Source organism: Protopterus annectens, chromosome 2.part0, assembly GCF_019279795.1.
Source record: "Protopterus annectens isolate FY-2018-M chromosome 2.part0, PAN1.0, whole genome shotgun sequence".
Classification (NCBI taxonomy): Eukaryota; Metazoa; Chordata; order Ceratodontiformes; family Protopteridae; genus Protopterus; species Protopterus annectens.
The window spans coordinates 14275933-14297794 of NC_056728.1; the positions used below are offsets into that span (position 1 = coordinate 14275933).

At 40.4% G+C, this 21862-nt stretch overlaps 1 protein-coding gene across 2 annotated transcripts in view; it reads right to left on the reverse strand.

The window, feature by feature from the left end:
* LOC122792925 (signal-induced proliferation-associated 1-like protein 2) overlaps positions 1-21862 on the reverse strand; it is a 2084855-nt gene that overhangs the window by 941312 nt on the left and 1121681 nt on the right. For both annotated transcript variants that reach the window (XM_044060495.1, XM_044060497.1), the window contains exon 6: positions 18943-19066. The gene's annotated coding sequence lies outside the window, so the exon portion shown is untranslated. The remainder of the gene's footprint in view (positions 1-18942; positions 19067-21862) is intronic.

Below are 21862 nucleotides of genomic sequence, written 5' to 3' on the forward strand. Positions count from 1 at the left end.
ATATAACTACAATAGCCGCTTCTTTTTACATAGCATCAGATGATCACACCTTATATACAGTACCCTTAGGACAGGAGACGGAGTGCCAAATGTCAGCAAAATTCAGCACAAACAAGCTTCAAACTCTGGCTACATGTATATCCCAGATGGATGCTACATAAGCCTACATGTGTATGCAGATACAGGGTAGGTGCAGCTTTAAATGTTAACATCTAACAGAGAGCTTGATGTCATGTGGTATTGCATTCTTTATGGAAATCACTCTGAATAATTCTCTCATGGAGGTTAGAGGTTAAATGCCAGTATCTGCTTTGTATACTGATCAAGATAACAAACATCTGTTTATTACAATACAAGAGTACCATGTGTTTGGTATATCAGTACTCCTTTGATGCCCTGTAGTAAGGACCACTATGAGGGGGAAGGGAGGTTCATAGGTTCATAGGTTGGTACTAGGCTATCAGCCCTAGGGCCTATACAAACCTAGCCATAACAATTCCCTGGCTATTTCTTCCCACATTATTTACTTTCCTGGACCCCTGTCTAGCAGGGCGACTGACGTGATCCCTGGGGTGAATTTCCTTTCTCCCATCCAATCGTCAAGGTTCCTCTTGAAGAGGTCCAAAGAGGCACTCTGCTTGACATGTATGGGCAATCTATTCCAGAGTCTGGGGAGTCTCTGGGTCAGGAACCTATCCCTCCAGCATGTTTTGTTTATTGTGATGACAAGGTTTAGATCCCTGGAGCGTGTAGCTCTGAGGGATTGGGATTTCTTTAAGTGTAGCATGTCCAACAGCTCTGGGTTTGACATGGCCTTGCATGTTAAGCAGAGATCGCCTCTGAGTAGACGATATGCGACAGAGTATAGCTGGAGTTTTTTAAGGCAGTCAGCGTAGGGCATCTGCTTTAGGCCTGTGATTCTTTTAGTGAGGTATTGTTGAGGCCTTTCCAGTTGTTGCAGATGTCTTGAGAGGTACATACCAAATGGGGTGTTGTATTCTATAATGGGTCTAATGAGGGATGAGTACAGTGGGACAATGACCTCCTTTTTTCTGGATGAAAAGCCCTTCGTGATGAGGTGTGCCACATAGAAGGATTTCCTGACTGTTGTGGCGATGTGGTTATCGAAGGTGAGACCACTGTCCACCTGTGTCCCTAAGTCTCTTATCACACTTTCTGTGTTTAGTGTACTGCCACCTATATGGTAATTCATGGATACATGTTTTTTCCCAAAGGGGATAACAATACATTTCTTGGCATTGAGCTTGAGCCCATGGCTCTGGCACCAAGCATCTGTTTCTGTAAGGCCCTTTGTAGAGTATCCACATCATTTGGGGATTCAATAATGGCTCCCAGTTTGCAGTCATCTGCAAACTTTGTTAGCCAGAGTCCCTTAGTGTTGACCTGTACTTCAGAGAAGTAGATGCCAAACAAGAGCGGCCCCAGGACTGAACCCTGAGGTACTCCACTTGTCACTTGTCTGGAGCTGGATTTGGAGTCGGCTACTTTTACAGTGTGGGTTCTATCAGTAAGCCATTTAGCAACCCATTGGGTGACATAGGGATTAATGCCCAACTTAGTAAGTTTATCTATGATTCCAGAGTGGGGATGGTGTCAAAGGCCTTGGCAAGGTCTAGATAGGCTGTGTGGACCACCTTACCCTTGTCCATGGCTCTGGAGACTGATTCAAAGAAGTCAATCAGGTTCAGGAGACAAGATCGCCCTTCACAAACCCAAACTGGGTGGGGTCCAGTGTTTGAAGGTTGCCAATGTCTTTGTTTATAAGTTCCATGATAATACGCTCCATGGCCTTGCAGATAAGGCTTGTCAGACTGATGGGACGGTAGTTTCCGGGATCCAAGGTGGATCCCCCTTGTGGATTGGGATAACTGTAGCTCTGCGCCACTCAGTGGGCACGAAACCTGAGGTGAGGCTATGATTAAACATGACACTTAGGTGAGGTGCCAGTTCATATTGTAGTTCATGTAGTACACAGCCCGGGATGTCATCTGGTCCCATGGATGCTGTATTCTTGGCTTTAGAGAGTGCGTTTTGTACCTGTGTGGCCGTTATTACTGGAATTTGGCAATCTTCCGGTATTGAGATGGGCCATTTAGGGGTGAGAGGGGTGAAGTTGGCACTGAATCGATCTGCCAGGATATTGGCAATATCCTTCGGATCAGTATATTTAATGCCATTCTGTTTTAGCTCAGAGCAGATCTGAGCATTGCCATTTAGATTCTTGACATAGTTATAGAATGCTTTGTGGTTGTCTTTGGAATCTTTGGCAATTTTATTTTCGTAACTAGCTTTGGAGGATTTTATGAGGCATCTCAGTTTCTTACTGAGGCTAGTAAGGGAGTTTTTTGCATCCTGGGATTTTCCTCTTTTCTGCAAAAGTTTCTTCCTTTTGTTGTAAAGTTTGTTTATGGCAGGGGACCACCAGATTGGCTTCCTTTTTTGGATGAGAGCATTTTGGTTCTATTTGGGATGGCACGATTCATGCATGAGTGGATGTGCTCGTACAGTGCCTTAGTGTAGGATTCAGCAGTTAAACTTTCAGTTCCTGTCTGCATGGGTGTCATGAAGTTTGTCACTTCTGACTTGAGTAGCATGAAGTTGGCTTTGGAGAAGTTTTTTATGGTGGTTTCTTTACTGGGGGGTGGGGGTGGGATGTGGATGTTAAGGGTGATTAGCTTATGGTCAGACCTGACTAATGAGGGGGTGACCATAGGTATGGAGCATTGATTTCCTATGTTGGTAATGACCAGGTCTAGGATATTGGAGCCCCTGGTGGGACTATGGATTAGTTGATCCAGGGCGTTGGAATTTATGAATTCCAAGAACCGTTGCGCAAAGGTGTTGGGACATGAGTAGTTTTCCCAATTAATGGCAGGGTAGTTAAAATCACCCAGTATTAGGGTGTTTGATTCTATCTTAATATTTTCCAGTATGTTTAGAAAGGTGTAGTGAGAATCTTGGGGTATGGTGGGGATCTGTAGCAAGCTACAATTTGGATTGCAGTCTTACCTAGTGTTAGTTGCACTTGGAGAATTTCAGACACATTGTGTTGGCCAACTAGCCTGGTGGTGTGAATATCCTTGGTGAATATTGACACTCCTCCACCTTTAGTGTTTCGGTCCTGGTTTGGTGGCCGAAAAGTGTGGTAAGAGTTGTAGCCTGGTATTGCAGGCGTGCTCTCTGGAGCCTTGAACCAGGTCTCAGTTACTGCACAGATATCGATGTTTTCCATTTTTAGGAGTGCCTCGAGAGAGTGCATTTTGAGGTTTAGACTTCTAGCATTGAGTAGCATTACCTTCAGATTTTGCATGCTTGTACCTGTTACGGTGGTGGTTTTGTCCTTTACAACAAGGGCCATACAAATGCTGATACTGCAAGATAGCATGTGTACCAGGAATGGCAGACTGCCTGCAGTCTTCTACATGGTAACCAACTAACATCAGGATGGATGTGTGGGGAAGTTGTCCCTGTGGGTGAACATGGTTAGCAGTATTTTGCAAGCCTTTTTTGGTGTCATAAATACCAGCTCTATTTAGTACTGATTTCACTGGGCTTTACAACCTAGACATTGCCACAGCCATGTTGATCTGTACTACCACTTTACACACCACATGTTTCTGTCAACAGTAGAGGCCAGGTTTCCACTGCTTTTCCATTTGTAGTGGGAAATGTGCTGTGCACCGTGAATACCCATTCTAATACTGAGAATGGGGATGAGGGAGAAATATGTGCTATATTCAATATCTATGGCTGTATGCATATTGCAGGAGCTAGTGAACTGTATGACTTCTATTTTGTGCGAGTGCAATTACTGTGAATGACCATCATTGAAACCACTTTAAGTGATCGTAGAGGTTGTGCAACCATGGAGTTGGGGAGATCCTACCCCACATGGGGGTGCAGGAAAGCTGCAAAGGTTATTTTTTTAATCCCTAAAAGTGGTTTTAGTGATATTGATTCAGAGTAATGACAGCTGGTAAAATTACTGTTGGTGAGTTAGCATGAACCAGTGTATTCCAAGTTACATTATCCACTGTCTCTTTCTTTTGGTTTAGCTCATGGCTGAAAAAGGATACTTATGGTCAGTTAATTTAGATAACTATCAGTAAATTAAACAAATACCACAAGGAAAATGTACCCTGTTCAGACAGCGGTAGCCTGTATTAGAAGATTTAATAATCTTACAAATCTGCACTTTTTTAGAGAGCTATAAGTTGGAAAAGTCTGGTATGCTCTAAAACATTTTCCTTGCATTTATGTCTGTATTTTTATTACCTCATTCATCTTTCCCATATATCACACATTAAAAGAACATGGCAGAAGTAACTTAACAAGTCAACATTCAAATGATATAACAGTATTTTTTTCAGACCAAAGATTGTCACCAGATTCAAGTAAATTGATAACATAATTAGCAATGCCAAGGAAGGTGTAAGTTTGTTTGGGGTGGTAAATTTAGGTACGCATTTTATAAAAGATTACGGTATAGTAATAGCATCACTAAAATAATGAAAAATATATATCTTTTAAAAGGACTAAAGAATGCCAATAGGTTTAGAAGAATTAAAGATAAGTAAGTTCAGAGACGTTCTTATGATATTTTGACCCTGAAGGTGAAGCCATTGTTTGGGTAAATGGAAGTCTAGTGGATATATGATTAATACTAGGCTAGAGATAGGGGCAAAGTGGCAAAATGCAGCATATGGAAATGAATTATCTGTTGTGGAGAAAAGGTACTCACAAATGGAAAGGGTTCACACTGCAACTGTGTTGGTTTGTGAGTACTTTCGCATATATTTGCCAATAAGCACTCATGCAGTTTTTAATGGGCCATGAGACACTAAAGACCAGTTGGGAGGATGGCCTAATGGTTAAGGTGTTTGCCTTACAAACACAAGGTGCAGGGTTTGAGTCTCACAAGGGATAATTGGCTAGGCTTAAAATGTCTCGCAAGGGCAGTTAGCCAAGTATGAACCTATGAACCTATGAACCTATAAAATCACAAACACCATTAAGAATAGAGACAGACACTACCATCACTGTTCAGAGTTCAACGTTCATCATTAGAGGGGAGAAAACAGCATAGTAGTACACGTTGCGATATCCGCAGCAAATTCTACAGAAGGGGAAAGGTAAACCAAGGTAGCAGAGGATTACATAGACATGACGGCCAAATGAAGTCCCAACGGCATTAATGATGGGAAAGAAATGAATATAAATCACTATAAAAGATAGTGGTCCATAAGATAAAACAGTTCTGTATAGCAGCTAGAACAAGAAGGAAAAAAATATCCAGATGTTATAAAGAAGTATGAAAAGCAGAGGGTCTTTACTACCAGCAACGAGAAAATAAATGTGGAACAGCAGCAGGCTGTTCACCCCAGAGATATTAAATGGAGAGTCCACTAAATCTTCTCTTGAGCCACATTTAAGACCTTTCAAATTAAAGCACTAGTGAGAGAAATGATATGGGACTCAATGGCAGAGAATATCGTGCATAAATTGTCAATCCAATTCTGTCAGAATGTTCTAGTTCACATGCTAGATTTGACAAAGCCATCTCAGTCAGATATCAACAAAATAATTTTTATAGTAAACTATATCTACTGGTCAAGGTTTCCAGTAGTAGAAGACGCCAGCTCAACTGCATTAACGATGGCTGTTAAAATACTGGACAAGCTAGTCTCAGCTTTCAGATACCAGATATTCTTAGATCAGACAATGATTCACCATTTAATAGTTTGCATTTGAACAGTTTTGCACTAAATTGAGAATAAGGCACAGAACAAATACACCAATTTGCCCCAGGCAAGGGTAATGGTAGGAAGGATTGGTCTACTTTGGAAAAGTGGTGGGGAATGCCAACAAAAAAGGTGTGCCAAGAAAACAGTAGTTTATTACAATATTAAGTAGATACAGAAGTGTTGTACAGGTGAATCTCCAGATACGGTGATTTTTACATACATGTATGCAGGTATGGTTTGATCAGTGGCACAAATTAGGATGACTCGCAACAAAACTGTGAAAACAAGGGAAGATCAAGGGAAAAACAAAATAAATGTCTGTGCAGGATATAAGACACAAACAAAGGAATGCATTCTTGGGATGTGAGAGAAAACATTGGTAAAATAGGGAAGCAGATGCAGGAGCTAGGAGCAATAACCTGAGTTTCAGTAGCAGTGCAATAGTCAGCACAAACAACAATGCAATAACAGCAGTAAACAAAATGAGATTACCTGCAATCAATAGCTGTAATAGGCTAATTTGGTCTGTATGAAGCTAGTAGCAGCAATGAGTAATGACTGTCTAACCCAATGATTCTAGATGTAGTAACTGTAGATCTATAGCTGCAGGCAGTCTAAATGAATAGTTTCAACTGCAATAACTGTAAAGCAAATAGTTACATCATAAAGAAGTTATCATAAGCATCAAAAGTATACCCAACAGTGTAATCCAATACTCTGTAATGCAGCACTGTAGAGGGAACTTTGGATTTATTTTTCAAGCATTTTCATCCACTGTTTTCTCACTTAAGGGAACAATTTGGTTCCTAGTGCAGATTGAAGTAATCAGTTATTACTAGTACATTTGCAAATGATTTTTACAGTTACATCACTGACTACCTGCTTTTAATTTGCACTGGGTCTGTTCCTAAGTTGAGTTTAAGAGACTTTTTATGAGGTGCTCATCAACAATCCATTTGGGATCATAGTTGTTAGTACTGGGAGAGGCTGCGATGATTAAAGTAGTGCAGTCATGTCTAACTAGAAGAAATATTTCATCACTTATATGGGGTCTAATTCTTTGGCTTTGGGAATGGATATAGTTTGACATGATATTTGGAGGAAAAAGATCATCTGGTTTAAGCCAGTTCTTATTTATTCCAACAATATCAGGTTTGGTGGAGTTCAGACAAATTTCAAAGTCTGCAATTTTATTACATATACTGCATATCTTTGTACAGGTGATCCTAAAGCCTTTCATGTTTGAGAGAATGCTGTTGTGAGGGGTAGACAAGTAGAAGGTTAAGGTACATATGTTAGACATCTTTGAACTGACAGCCGAATGTACAGCTGTCTAAAGAGAGCTGTAACCAGCTTAAAAAACTTCTCCAAAGCTGACTTTGGACTCCTAAAAACAGAGGTGGCTAACTTCACAACACCCATGCCAATGGAAAATAGCTGCATGACTGCTGAATCATACACCAGTGCATTGTGCAAACATGTACATAAATGCATGGAACTAGCTATACCCAACAGAAGCAAGACACTCTCCTCCAAAAAAAGGAAGCCAATCTGGTCGTCCCCTGTCATTAATAAACTCTACAACAGAAGGAAGAAACTGTTGCAGAAAAAGGTGAACTCCCAAGACTGGAAAAACTCCCTTATTAGCCTCAACAAAAAGTTGAGATCCCTAAAGCCAGTTATGAAGGCAGAATTGAGGTAGACACTAAAAACAATCTCAAAGCCTTCTATAGCTATATCAAGAACCTCCACATCTATACCCAGATTTTCTCTGAGTTACTGCACAATGGTACCTCCTATACTGAGCCAACAGATATTGCCAACATACTGGCTGACAGATTCAGTGGCAACTCTACCCCTCTCTCCTCTCCTAAAGGACTAATTGCAATACCAGAAGAATGCCAAGCACCCAGCATTACTGCAGTGCAGGTTAAAGCTGCATTGTCCAAGGCCAAGAATACAGCTTCCATGGGACCCGATAATATCTCTGGCTATGTTCTACATGGACTACAAAGTGAACTAGCACCACATCTGTGTGCCCTGTTCAGTCACTGCCTCACCTCAGGCTTTGTCCCTACCGAATAGAGTACTGCTACAGTCATCCCTCTCAATAAAGGGGGAGCAACTACAGATCCTGGGAATTATTGCCCCGTTAGCCTGACTAGTCTGATATGAAAAGCTGTGGAGTGCATCTTCATGGACCTGATTAACAAAGATATAGGAAATTTTCAAACTCTGGACCCCATGCAATTTGGCTTTCTGAAAGGGAGATCATGCCTGCTCAACTTGGTTGACTTCTTTGAGTCGGTCACCAGGGCTGTGGATGAAGGTAAGGCAGTGTATACAGCCTACCTTGATCTGCCCAAGGCCTTTGATATCATTCATCACTCAGGAATTATTGAAAAACTCACCAAACTAGGCATCAACCCCTATATCACTAGGTGGGTTGCAAACTGGCTCACAGAACACACAATGTGAAAGTAGTGGACTCCAAGTCAGACTGCCGCGCAGTCACAAATGGAGTCCTATGGGGGATTGGTCCTGGGTCCTCTCCTGTTCGGTATCTACTTCTCAGAAGTCAAGGCCAACACTAATGGACTCTGGCTGACCAAGTTCACAGACAGCTGCAAACTGGGAGCCATTATGAACTCCCGAAGTGATTTAGACATCCTACAGAAAGGCCTCAATGAGACCAATGACTGGTGTCAAAACCATGGCCTTAAGCTTAATGCCAAAAAATGCGTCATCATCCCCTTTGGGAAAAACATAGTTCCCGCTAATAACCACAGCAAAGGGAGCCCACTGAACACTAAAGGCGTTATAAGAGATCTGTAAACGCAGGTTGACAGCAACCTCTCCTTCGACCACCACATTGCCACTGTGGTCAGAAAGTCCTTTTGTGTGGCACATCTCATTACCAAGGGTCTTGCATCCAGGAAGAAAGAGGTCATCGTCTCTCTCTACTCTTCCCTCATTAGACCAATTATAGAGTATAATGCCCCATTTGGCATGTTCCACACTAGACACCTGCAACAGCTGGAGAGTCTACAGAAGTACCTCATGAAGAGGATCCTAGGCATTAAACACATGTCCTACATGGACAGACTCAAAAGACTCCAGCTATTCTCTGTCTCATATCGCCTACTTAGAGGCAATCTCTGCTTGACTTACAAAGCCATGTCTGACCTAGCTCTTTTAGAAGTGCTACTTCTAAAGAAATCCGAATCCCGCCGCACCACATGCCCCAGAGACCTCAACCTCATTACCACAATCAGCAGAACATTCGAGGGACAGGTTCCTCACCCAGACACTGCCCATGCTCTTGAATAGACTTCCCATACATGTCAAGCAGATCACCTCACTGCCCCTCTTTAAGAGTAACTTTGATGAGAGGATGGGAAATGGAAAGTTCACCCTGGGGATCACTCCAGTGACTCTGCTTGATAGATGCACTGGGATATAACATTGGGTGGCATGATTTCTATGGGCTAGGCTTGTAAAGGCTCCAGGGCCATTAGCGTAGTACACACCTATGAACCTATGAACCTATAAGGGGAGAAGTATAATGTTTGAAAACACGTTGACATATGACAAGTTTAGCCTCAATATGGCACTGGAGTTTTTTGCTTTGCAGTCCAATATCTGGCTCAAATGAAGCCCAGTACTCCAAACAAAGCTATCATTATCCATGAATTACCAAATGCACAACTGAGAGACCTGGGTCTTCCTTGTCCTTTCAGGACAATAGAAATAGACAGCATTCCTGACAACATACTTCCATATAGTAGTCATAAGACCCATATGGTTTCTTTATGAAACCCATTCACATATACACTGGACTGTTAAACATATTGATAATTCAGCCTTTGCTAGCCAGACTGGACTGACTATATACAATTTCCTGTTTTTCATAGAGACCAAAATGCTTTGCTCTAGCTGTATAGCTTCCGTGGTGCTACCAAGTAAGCTAAAAGAGTGTGTTAATGAAAACCAGCTCTACAGGGCATATTATGTTGGTTGCTCTCTGCATTACTTTCTAAGTTATACTGCAGGACATGTTAAGAACTTCAAGGTTTGCTGTCTTTCAAATAATATGTTCGCAAGTAATAAAAAGTGTTTTCTAAAAAGCAAAGCAGTATAAGCAATGAAAATAGCATTTTCCCACATTTTAACTAATGCACTTTCTCCAGTAGGATGGTGATATCATATGGTCTACTCTGACAAAAACACAGAGCATTTTCAGTTCATTTATATGTTACACAAGAAGCAAAACTTCAGATCAAAGGCTGTGTCATTTTGATGGATGTGCTGTTGTGTGCGATTTTGTCAAAAATATAGCTAGTAGGACCCTGTAGTAAATGTACAGCTACAGTCATTTGTTTATTAAAAATAATTAGTTCTGTACTACAAACATAGAAATATTATGTCCATAATATGTTATTTTTCTGCTCAAGGACTCATGCTGCAGTGCAGTTTTTATAGGCTACTAAACCATGATGAATCAATATGCCGCTGAAATGTGGCTTCCATTCTGACTGATTCATCTCTGGCAGTTTGAAAATTTGGCATGCAGAGGTCCGCACACATGGATAGAACAAGTCCCAGCTTTTCCATCTCCTATAGCAGTCTGATACAACATATTCACTGATGAAAGAAAAGTATGTGGGGGTGGGCTCACACTCCGCAACAAGGAAATAAGAAAGTTCCTTCTGTAAAGTGAGAACATCAGGCTTCCCAAACATTCCAGCCAATAAGGAAATGAGCAAGTCTGGCCCTTCACCTTCCAGCAGACATCTGTGTGTTTTACAGTGATTTCCTTTCAATGACCTTTCTCAGTTTTTATCCAGCCAATCTTCCAGAATGTTACAGCAACTAGTTTCCTAGCATATGTAGAGCAAAATTGTTGTAAGATTTGGGAGATTTTTTTCACTTACATCAGTTTTAGTCAGCATCATCATCACTGGTTATCATCGTCATCATCACCCACTGTTTAGGGATACTGACAAAGCATTCTGGGTAAAGCAGCATTTTTCCAGACTGCTTTCATTCAGTACTAGCAAACTCAAGGCTGCTATTGTATCTCTTCTCATTTCTAAGACACTCCATTTAAAAGCTATTCTTCAGCAGTCTGTATCTTCTTTATGAAAGCAAAGAACTTTTTGTTTCCTTGTCTGTAGTCTCAATAACACACACTACACTTCCTCATTTTGGTCAACAAAATCAAAGCAGTTACAGTGCAAAGACAGCAGATAAACTCATTAGCTATTTTTTGATGTGCAGTTTGTAAATAAGCCTTTTACAAGCTGGTTCAAATACAAAAAGTCTAAAAGTCTGCAACTTGTTTCAACAAGTTTTACACCTATACACCCTGAAACTTGGGGAAACTTGAGGCAGGAGGGAGAATAGTAGTTGGGGAAGAGACGACCTCTGCTTTCTGTCATATTTCACACAGTTTAAAGGGACAATGGATATAATGATTCATACTCTAAAGCTACAATCCTGCTGTAACTGGTGGAAAATAAGGCTGTTTGAATAGTTTCTCACCTAAAGCACTCAATGTCTATCTATGAAAACAACAATGGAATACATAATTTATTTCTGAAGCTGTACAGAATGCTTGCTTTATGAACAAAACAGAATGCAGTGCTTGGAAAGTGCAACAAAAGTCTTTCTTTCAGAAACATTGTTTTTGAGACAAATTCATGGTAATCTCCAAGTGTAGTACCTCGCAGGTAGTTCTGCGCAGCTTTGGGCGTGGCCTAACTGATTGGGAGGGGAAAACAAGTTTGAGTGACAGGCATGCTAATTTCCACAGTCTTGATACTGTGTCTAGTCAGTAAATCACTACACAAACTTTCCCAAAACAACCGGAATTACTAACGCTCCCAAAACAACAGTTATAAGTGCAAAAGAACACAAGTAATAACTGGCATTCATCACTAAAATAATAATGCATATTTCCACATTCTACATACTGTGCAATCACAAGCAGGCATCAGCATATGAAACCGGCATTACTAACGCATAACCCAAAACAACAGTTATACTACGTATAGTACACAATTAGGACTACGTGTACTAAAGAAAAACATGTTTTGCTTTACACTACAGTGGGTAATTATTTTCAATTCGAATGCTGTTAGCTGACTATTGTGTAAGAAACAGAAAACACAAAATAACTTGTTTTTAATTTACTTGTTAACAAGCATAAGACAGTGTTACTAAAAACATTTCAGCAAATTATTTACTACTACAATAAGCAAGGCTGGGTAAGTTATTACATTACAGAATACACATAGCCTGTTCTACGAGTAAAGAACAAACCATGACATTTAATAATTTATACTGTAAAATAAATCAACTGCTTTAGCTTATTACTTTGAGCCTTACCCATGTCCGATAGAAACAATTTAGCTGACCTACTTTACAGAAAGCTAAAGTGAACATTTTACACACTCAGTGATAAAGTTTGTAATACTTTTATCCAAGCTAACAGGAGAACCATTTAAACTCACAGTTGCACTACCTACTCTCTTTTCAATCATTAGATAACTATGGTGGTTTATCAATAGCTAGAGTATGTAGGAGTAGCTAGTATCTAATGACAGCATTTTACAAGTCTGAACTTAATTACGCATAATATTTTGCAGTGAAAAGAATTTACGCAGAAATGGGTATTAATGACTGTCCTACTTAACTGTAAAGTAAATAATCACCAGCCAAGCTTTATAATAAATGTCTCTGAAAGTTCCAGCGCAAGAAATCTGGACAAAGTGCAAAAGTAATAACATGGTAATTTGAGTACTCAGACAGTGTATCTTTGCAAGTATTAAAGTCTGTGTAAATGTATGTTTTAGTTGTGTGAATGAACTTGTTTTTTTACTAGATTCAACTAAACAACTATTGAATATTCATACCGATGCTGCCTTGCCACGGCAGTGGCGATGCGAATATTCATGCGGGTGTGGGGTCCGTGCGGCTGGAGGTGTGTTTGGGGTGGGATTTGCTACTGCACATCCTGCGAAGTACTGTGCGAACATGTACATAAATGCATGGAACTAGCAATACCCAACAGAACCAAGACTCTCTCCTGCAAAAAAAGGAAGCAAATCTGGTGGTCCCCTGCCATTAATAACCTCTACAACTGAAGGAAGAAACTGTTGCAGAAAAAGGTGAACTCCCAAGACTGGAAAAACTCCCTTATTAGCCTCAACAAAAAGTTGAGATCCCTAAAGCCAGTTATGAAGGCAGAATTGAGGCAGACACTAAAAACAAGCACAAAGCCTTCTATAGCTATATCAAGAACCTCCACATCAATACCCAGATTTGCTCTGAGTTACTGCACAATGGTACCTCCTATACTGAGCCAACAGATATTGCCAACATACTGGCCGACAGATTCAGTGGCAACTCTACCCCTCTCTCCACTCCTAAAGGACCAATCACAATACCGGAAGAATGCCAGGCACCCAGCATTACTGCAGTGCAGGTTAAAGCTGCATTGTCCAAGGTCAAGAATACAGCTTCCATAGGACCCGATAATATCTCTGGCTATGTTCTACATGGACTACAAAGTGAACTAGCACCACATCTGTGTTCCCTGTTCAGTCACAGCCTCACCTCAGGCTTTGTCTCTACCGAATAGAGCACTGCTACAGTCATCCCTCTCCATAAAGGGGGAGCAACTACAGATCCTGGGAATTATCGCCCTGTTAGCCTGACTAGTCTGATATGAAAAGCTGTGCAGTGCATCATCGTGGACCTGATTAACAAAGATATAGGAAATTTTCAAACTCTGGACCCCATGCAATTTGGCTTTGTGAAAGGGAGATCATGCCTGCTCAACTTGGTTGACTTCTTTGAGTCAGTAACCAGGGCTGTGGATGAAGGTAAGGCAGTGTATACAGCCTACCTTGATCTGACCAAGGCCTTTGATATCATTCATCACTCAGGAATTATTGAAAAACTCACCAAACTAGGCATCAACCCCTATATCACTAAGTGGGCTGCAAACTGGCTCACAGAACACACAATGTAAAAGTAGTGGACTCCAAGTCAGACTGCCGATCCGTCATGAGTGGAGTCCCACGGGGGATCGGTCCTGGGTCCTCTCTTGTTCAGCATCTGCTTCTCAGAAGTCAAGGCCAACACAAATGGACTCTGGCTGACCAAGTTCACAGACAACTGCAAACTGGGAGCCATTATTAACTCACCAAGTGATTCAGACATCCTACAGAAAGGCCTCACTCAGACCAATGACTGGTGTCAAAACCATGGCCTTAAGCTTAATGCCAAAAAATGCGTCATCATCCCCTTTGGGAAAAACTCAGTTCCCACTAATTACCACAGCGATGGGAACCCACTGTACACTGAAGGCATTATAAGAGATCTGTGAACGGAGGTTGACAGCAACCTCTCCTTTGACCACCACATTGCCACTATGGTCAGAAAGTCCTTCTGTGTGGCACATCTCATTACCAAGGGTCTTGCATCCAGGAAGAAAGAGGTCATCGTCTCTCTCTACTCTTCCCTCATTAGACCAATGATAGAGTATAATGCCCCATTTGGCATGTTCCTCACTAGACACCTGCAACAGCTGGAGAGTCTACAGAAGTACCTCATGAAGAGGATCCTAGGCATTAAACACATGTCCTACATGGACAGACTCAAAAGACTCCAGCTATTCTCTGTCTCATATCGCCTACTTAGAGGCGATCTCTGCTTGATTTACAAAGCCATGTCTGATCTAGCTCTGTTAGAAATGCTAGTTCTAAAGAAATCCAAATCCCTCCGCACCACACACTCCAGTGACCTCAACCTCATTACCACAATCAGCAGAACATGCTGGAGGGACAGGTTCCTCACCCAGAAACTGCCCATGCTCTTAAATAGATTTCCCATACATGTCAAGCAGATCACCTCACTGCCCCTCTTCAAGAGTAACTTTGATGAGTGGATGGGAAATGGAAAGTTCACCCCGGGGATCACTCCAGTGACTCTGCTTGATAGATGCACTGGGATATAACGTTGGGCACCATGATGCCAGGGCACTTCTATGGGCTAGGCTTGTAAAGGCTCCAGAGCCATTAGCTTAGTACACACCTATGAACCTATGAACCTATAAGGGGAGGAGTATAATGTTTGAAAACAATTTGACATATGACAAATTTAGCCTCAATATGGCACTGGAGTATTTTGCTTTGCAGTCCAGTATCTTTGGTTCAAATGAAGCCCAGTACTACAAACATAGCTATCATTATCCATGAATTAACTAATGCACAATTGAGAGACCTGGGTCTTCCTTGTCCTTTCAGGACAATAGAAATAGACAGCATTCCTGACAACATACTTCCATATAGTAGTCATAAGACCCATATGGTTTCTTTATGAAACCCATTCACATATACACTGGACTGTTAAACATATTGATAATTCAGCCTTTGCTAGCCAGACTGGACCGACTATATACAATTTCCTGTTTTTCATAGAGACCAAAATGCTTTGCTCTAGCTATATAGTTTCCGTGGTGCTACCAAGTAAGCTAAAAGAGTGTGTTAATGAAAACCAACTCTACAGGGCATATTATGTTGGTTGTTCTCTGCATTACTTTCTAAGTTATACTGCAGGACATGTTAAGAACTTCAAGGTGGGCTGCCTTTCAAATAATATGTTCGCAAGTAATAAAAAGTGTTTTCTAAAAAGCAAAGCAGTATAAGCAATGAAAATAGCATTTTCCCACATTTCAACTAATGCACTTTCTCCAGTAGGATGGTGATATCATATGGTCTACTCTGGCAAAAACACAGAGCATTTTCAGTTCATTTATATGTTACACAAGAAGCAAAACTTCAGATCAAAGGCTGTGTCATTTTGATGGATGTGCTGTTGTGTGCGATTTTGTCAAAAATATAGCTAGTAGGACCCTGTAGTAAATTTACAGCTGCAGTCATTTGTTTATTAAAAATAATTAGTTCTGTACTACAAACATAGAAATATTATGTCCATAATCTGTTATTTTTCTGCTCAAGGACTCATGCTGCAGTGCAGTTTTTATAGGCTACTAAACCATGATGAATCAATATGCCGCTGAAATGTGGCTTCCATTCTGACTGATTCATCTCTGGCAGTTTGAAAATTTGGCATGCAGAGGTCCGCACACATGGATAGAACAAGTCCCAGCTGTTCCATCTCCTATAGCAGTCTGATACAACATATTCACTGATGAAAGAAAAGTATGTGGAGGTGGGCTCACACTCAGCAACAAGGAAATAAGAAAGTTCCTTCTGTAAAGTGAGAACATCAGGCTTCCCAAACATTCCAGCCAATAAGGAAATGAGCAAGTCTGGCCCTTCACCTTCCAGCAGACATCTGTGTGTTTTACAGTGATTTCCTTTCAATGACCTTTCTCAGTTTTTATCCAGCCAATCTTCCAGAATGTTACAGCAACTAGTTTCCTAGCATATGTAGAGCAAAATTGTTGTAAGATTTGGGAGATTTTTTAATTTACATCAATTTTAGTCAGCATCATCATCACCGGTTATCATCATCATCATCACCCACTGTTTAGGCATACTGACAAAGCATTCTGGGTAAAGCAGCATTTTTCCAGACTGCTTTCATTCAGTACTAGCAAACTCAAGGCTGCTATTGTATCTCTTCTCATTTCTAAGACACTCCATTTAAAAGCTATTCTTCAGCAGTCTGTATCTTCTTTATGAAAGCAAAGAACTTTTTGTTTCCTTGTCTGTAGTCTCAATAACACACACTACACTTCCTCATTTTGGTCAACAAAATCAAAGCAGTTACAGTGCAAAGACAGCAGATAAACTCATTAGCTATTTTTGATGTGCAGTTTGTAAATAAGCCTTTTACAAGCTGGTTCAAATACAAAAAGTCTAAAAGTCTGCAACTTGTTTCAACAAGTTTTACACCTATACACCCTGAAACTTGGGGAAACTTGAGGCAGGAGGGAGAATAGTAGTTGGGGAAGAGACGACCTCTGCTTTCTGTCATATTTCACACAGTTTAAAGGGACAATGGATATAATGATTCATACTCTAAAGCTACAATCCTGCTGTAACTGGTGGAAAATAAGGCTGTTTGAATAGTTTCTCACCTAAAGCACTCAATGTCTATCTATGAAAACAACAATGGAATACATAATTTATTTCTGAAGCTGTACAGAATGCTTGCTTTATGAACAAAACAGAATGCAGTGCTTGGAAAGTGCAACAAAAGTCTTTCTTTCAGAAACATTATTTTATGAGACAAATTCATCCCAACTCATTCCACCATCTTTTTTTTTTCTTAAATATGCCTATGGACTTTGCTAGCAGAATTTCACTTAACTGCAAATTAAAGGACAGACCCTCCAAAATAAACCAATGGGTTACTTAAGCCAAGAATAAGCACACAAACAAACTAATGCAAACAAAATAACAGTCGGGATGGGGACAAGTCAGGGAAAATGAGGAAACAGCAGGGAGGGCCTAGTAAACACAATCTTCTAGAAAAGAGGAAGGAGAAATTAATTACATAGAATAAAGTGTTTCCGGAATTGTAGTAGATAAGTTGCATAGACTCAAGAAAGCTGTGAGGGATGTACCTAGAAAGGAGGGTACAGCAGTGAGAGTAGGAAAAGGAAGATAATATAACAAACAAAAAAACAAAAACACCAGGGAACACAAGGAAAATAGAGATGAGCGGAGACAGATACAAACGAGAGGGTAATGGGAGGAATGTTTCATAGGGGCAGGATGTGCTCCGTAATTCCAGGAGTCTAGACATAAAGATACCTGCGCTGGAAGTAGATGCAATTAATAGTGAAGCAAATGTGGTCAGGATACATGGAATGTGGAACAATGACAACGGAAGTCATTTAAATGACAGGCACCAAGTGAAGAGGATTAAGGCTATGAGCTGTTAATGAGTTGTGATCAAGTGTTTTATTCACTCAGCCTTCATTTGCCTAAATGTATGACTCTGACCTGGTTGTACCTGAAAAAGGTCCATATGCATCAGTGCTCCAACCTAGTTAAAAACAACAACAAAACAAGATAGGACAAGGTATTCCAGGGACACAGAATATTTAGGAACAACGCGGCTGACAAAAATGGAAGGAATATGACTACATCTGCTAGGAAAGAACTGGGGGGGGGGTGTTGGTGAAGGAGACCCAGAAGAATGTGAAAAAAGAGAAAGGAGTGGGACAGTTCAAGGAGACTGGGGTGGATGGAAAGTTCACCATTAACTTCCTAAATGTCAGGGGAAAAACAGAAGAGCTGGTAAAATTATAACCTCTACAGACTAGTCAGTTTACCATCATGCGTTGATAAACTGGTTAAGGACAAGCTTAAGTGATGGTAAGTAAAAAAGGACTCACTTTGTTCTGATGCCTAAAACTGGCTATGTTCTCAGAATATATAGCAATGATGACCTGCGTGAAATACCTTAGTGTATTCATAGACCAAAGGCTGAGCATCCAGTAACATGGATTTTATTATAAACAGATAAAACACTATACAAAGTTAAAAACTATCTGATAGTAAGAAAAACAGATGCAACTTCCAATTTAGTGTTAATACTTCCTGTGCACAGAACTGCTTTCATTAATCTGCTTAGACATGTCCACACAAAGCTAGTAAAGCTCATAGAATTACCTGCCTCATCATATCTGTGGTGACCATCATAAATTACTAGGAAGCACATAGAGTCTTAGATTGGAAAGCCCCCCAAATGTATGCTCCTTCATCTAAATCATCTTGAATTCTAGGGTCAGACATAAACAGCATTCTGTCCTTTATACAAGTAGAATAGATGCATTCACATTTGTAACACGTTTATGTAACTCTGACATTGAGATTCACTCTTCAAAGCCCAGCAGCTTCAAAACTGTGCTTTTCAAAGAAGATGCCTGGGATACATGGCCATATGTGGCTACAGGATCTTAATCTTAAAAGTCTTATGGCTCAGATTGCAATAAAAATTACAATGAGATGTGCTTTTATTTTAATAGCAGTTATGATTAAAGTTCCAAATCTGAATGTCCCCAGACAGTATATCTGGGGAAATAAGCATGAAGCCCTTTAACTATTTTTCTGACTGTTAAGATAATCACTAGACAATAGCCGACAACTGTCTTTGTCTGCCAGGAAAGACTAGCAATGCACATACTTACTATATCAGATGATGTTCAAGAGGGCTCCTTGCATCAGACTTAATACTTGGTAAACATCCAGCCTGTACCACCACATTCGGGTCTTCGGAAAACCTTAAGTCCCTACAAGTGTGCGGGATATGCCCTGTTGGGTCACAAATGAGATCTCTGCATCAACATTAAGGGACAGGCACACTCTAATGTTCTCTATTCTTAGAGTTCATTTAAATCTGGTAATATGTGTTAAAAACGGATTCATCTATATGGTTGTAACATAGTAAGCTTCTTATAAAATGTAATCAGATATTCTGATGAAAGATCAATATGGCAACATGAAACTGTAAGAAAAAAAGAAATGCTGGAGGATGGGAAAATGGGACCTGCTGCTGAAGGGTCCTCCTCAATATCAAGACCTCTTGTATCTTCACAAATCAAACAGTCCCACCAACACTACAACCAGGGAGAAGAACCTGCTTTTGAAAGTAAACAAATCATGGTGAAGAGACAGATTTGACATCCAATACTTGCCCCTTCTCTGGAGCAAACGTCCACTCTAAATTAAGCAAGGCAACACACGTTCTTCCTTCAAAAAGAGTTAGACAACTGGATGAGTGTCATAGGTTCATAGGTGAGTACTAGGCTAGCTGCCTTTGTAGGCCTTTTTACACCTGGATAATTTCCCTCAAAGGTAAGAATTAAACCATGAACCTTGTGCCTATAAGGTAAATACTTTTACCATTATGCCAACACCAAACCCTACCCTGGCCTTCAACAAATGCAGTCCTGATATGACTGACGTGTTGGTCATTGAAAAAGGAGTAAAGGGATACTGGCAAGGCATAAATAACCACAGGGGTCAGTTGCCTTGTATTTTATATAATTCTATAATTCCATGTTTGTTCTTACCAGTTTGTACTCTGTAAACAGATTCTAATATGATTGCAATAGCAATATGTTACAGAATCATACTCACTGTTACTTCCATGTTATTTAATAGTTCTATCATCATCATCTTCTTTCGGCTGTTCCCGTTAGGTGTCACCACAGCGGATCATCTGTTTCCATTTCTTCCTGTCCTCTGCATCTTGCTCTGTCACACCAACCACCTGCAAGTCCTCTCTCACCACATCCATAAACCTTATCTTAGGCCTTCCTCTTTTCCTGTTACCTGGCAGCTTCATCCTTAGCATCTTTTTCCCAATATTCTCAGCATCCCTCCTCAGCACATGTCCAAACCAATGTAATCTTGCCTCTTTGGCTTTGTCTCCAGTCCTTCCAACCTGGGCTGACCCTCTAATATACTTATTCCTAATCCTGTCCACCCTCGTCACACCCAATGCAAATCTTATCATCTTTAACTCTGCCACATCCAGCTCTGAATCCTGCCTTTTTGTCAATGCCACTGTCTCCAACCCATAGTTCTATCAATGTTTTTAATTAAAATTGCACTTAAAGTTGTACATCCTGGGCTGAGACAGGAAATGGTCTGTTGAGATGAATGCTCTATGCTGGTTAACAAACACCAAATAAATAAACAAACAAATAAAGAAAATGTGCTTGATTATTATTTTCTATGGAAAGGGCAAATGAAAACATAGTCTTTTATTCCACATTTGAAAAACTATATAGAGAAAAGCTTTCAAAGGCAAATATATTTAATGAGGATTCATTTTTCACACATTTGATATACTTGGCAAAAGGTGCTTACGTAGATATATGTATATATTTAAACTTTGTTAGATGGGTAAATAAACTGATCAAGGGTGTATATATATATATATATATATATATATATATATATATATATATATATATATATATCAAAATATGACACAACTGGATATCACAACAATATACAACTAATGCACACATACAGTACCAATTATTTTTTCATGGCACATTAAAAACATAACTTGCATCTACAAAACAAGTACTTTTAATGCCATTTAATAGGTGGGCTTTTAGATACTTCCTGAACAGCATTCATTTCTACTTTTATGATTTTATATGGTAGACTGTTCCAGCAGGCAGGAGCTATTTTGGAGCATGCTTTTTCAGTAGTTGTTAATGTAAATCCTGGTGTTTGCATTTAAATTCCTTTCTGAATTCGGAAAGAGTAATTTGCATGTTTTACAAACAGTTTGTTCTTTAATAGCCCCAGCTCCATGACAAAGAAGGATAAAATCCTGACTGCAATGCAGGCCACCCAACTTAACAATAGTGGTTCTACTACTGGAGGAGTATGATGCGGGTGGGCGGGTGGTATGGGAGTGACATATGGTGTGCCTATTGGAAGGGGAGGTGAGCTTGTTCTGGGTATCTAATGTGCCCCCAGAAAGAGCAGGCTTACAAAAATGTGTACCAATATTGGGAAAATGTGGGCTGTGATCTCCCAAGCTAGTGATGGTAGCCTCTGCCTACAGAGGTGAAGTAGCACATATGCATATATAGAGTAGCATAGGAAGTCCCTGTAAATGATACAGGTGCTTAGTCTGCCATTAGGGGTTAGTGTTAGGCCACAGAGAATGTATCCTTAGCTGTCACTCAGCGGGATCTGAGCAGCTGATTGGTAGAGATTGAGTTGAATATGTCCTGGGACCAAATAGGGACTCCATAACGTGCAATGCTGGAGTGTGGGGGTGGGGTGAAAGCCAGATTAGTCTGGACAGTAAATAAATAAATACCCATTTGTTAACCAGATAGGCCTACTGGACACAAGGTCCCTTTTCAGGGGCTATCTGGAAGTAATGTCTGGTTAATTAACTTGCTGATAGTCACACAGTAGACAAACGAGTGCTGAGGGAATCAAACACGATACTAGTGAAACTAAACTCAGAGCCTTAACCCAGGCATTCGATGATGATTTCCAGCCTCTGCCATACACAAGTGAATAATGGATTGATAGGGAAGGCACAAAAGCCCACATGGCTACCTGAATGAC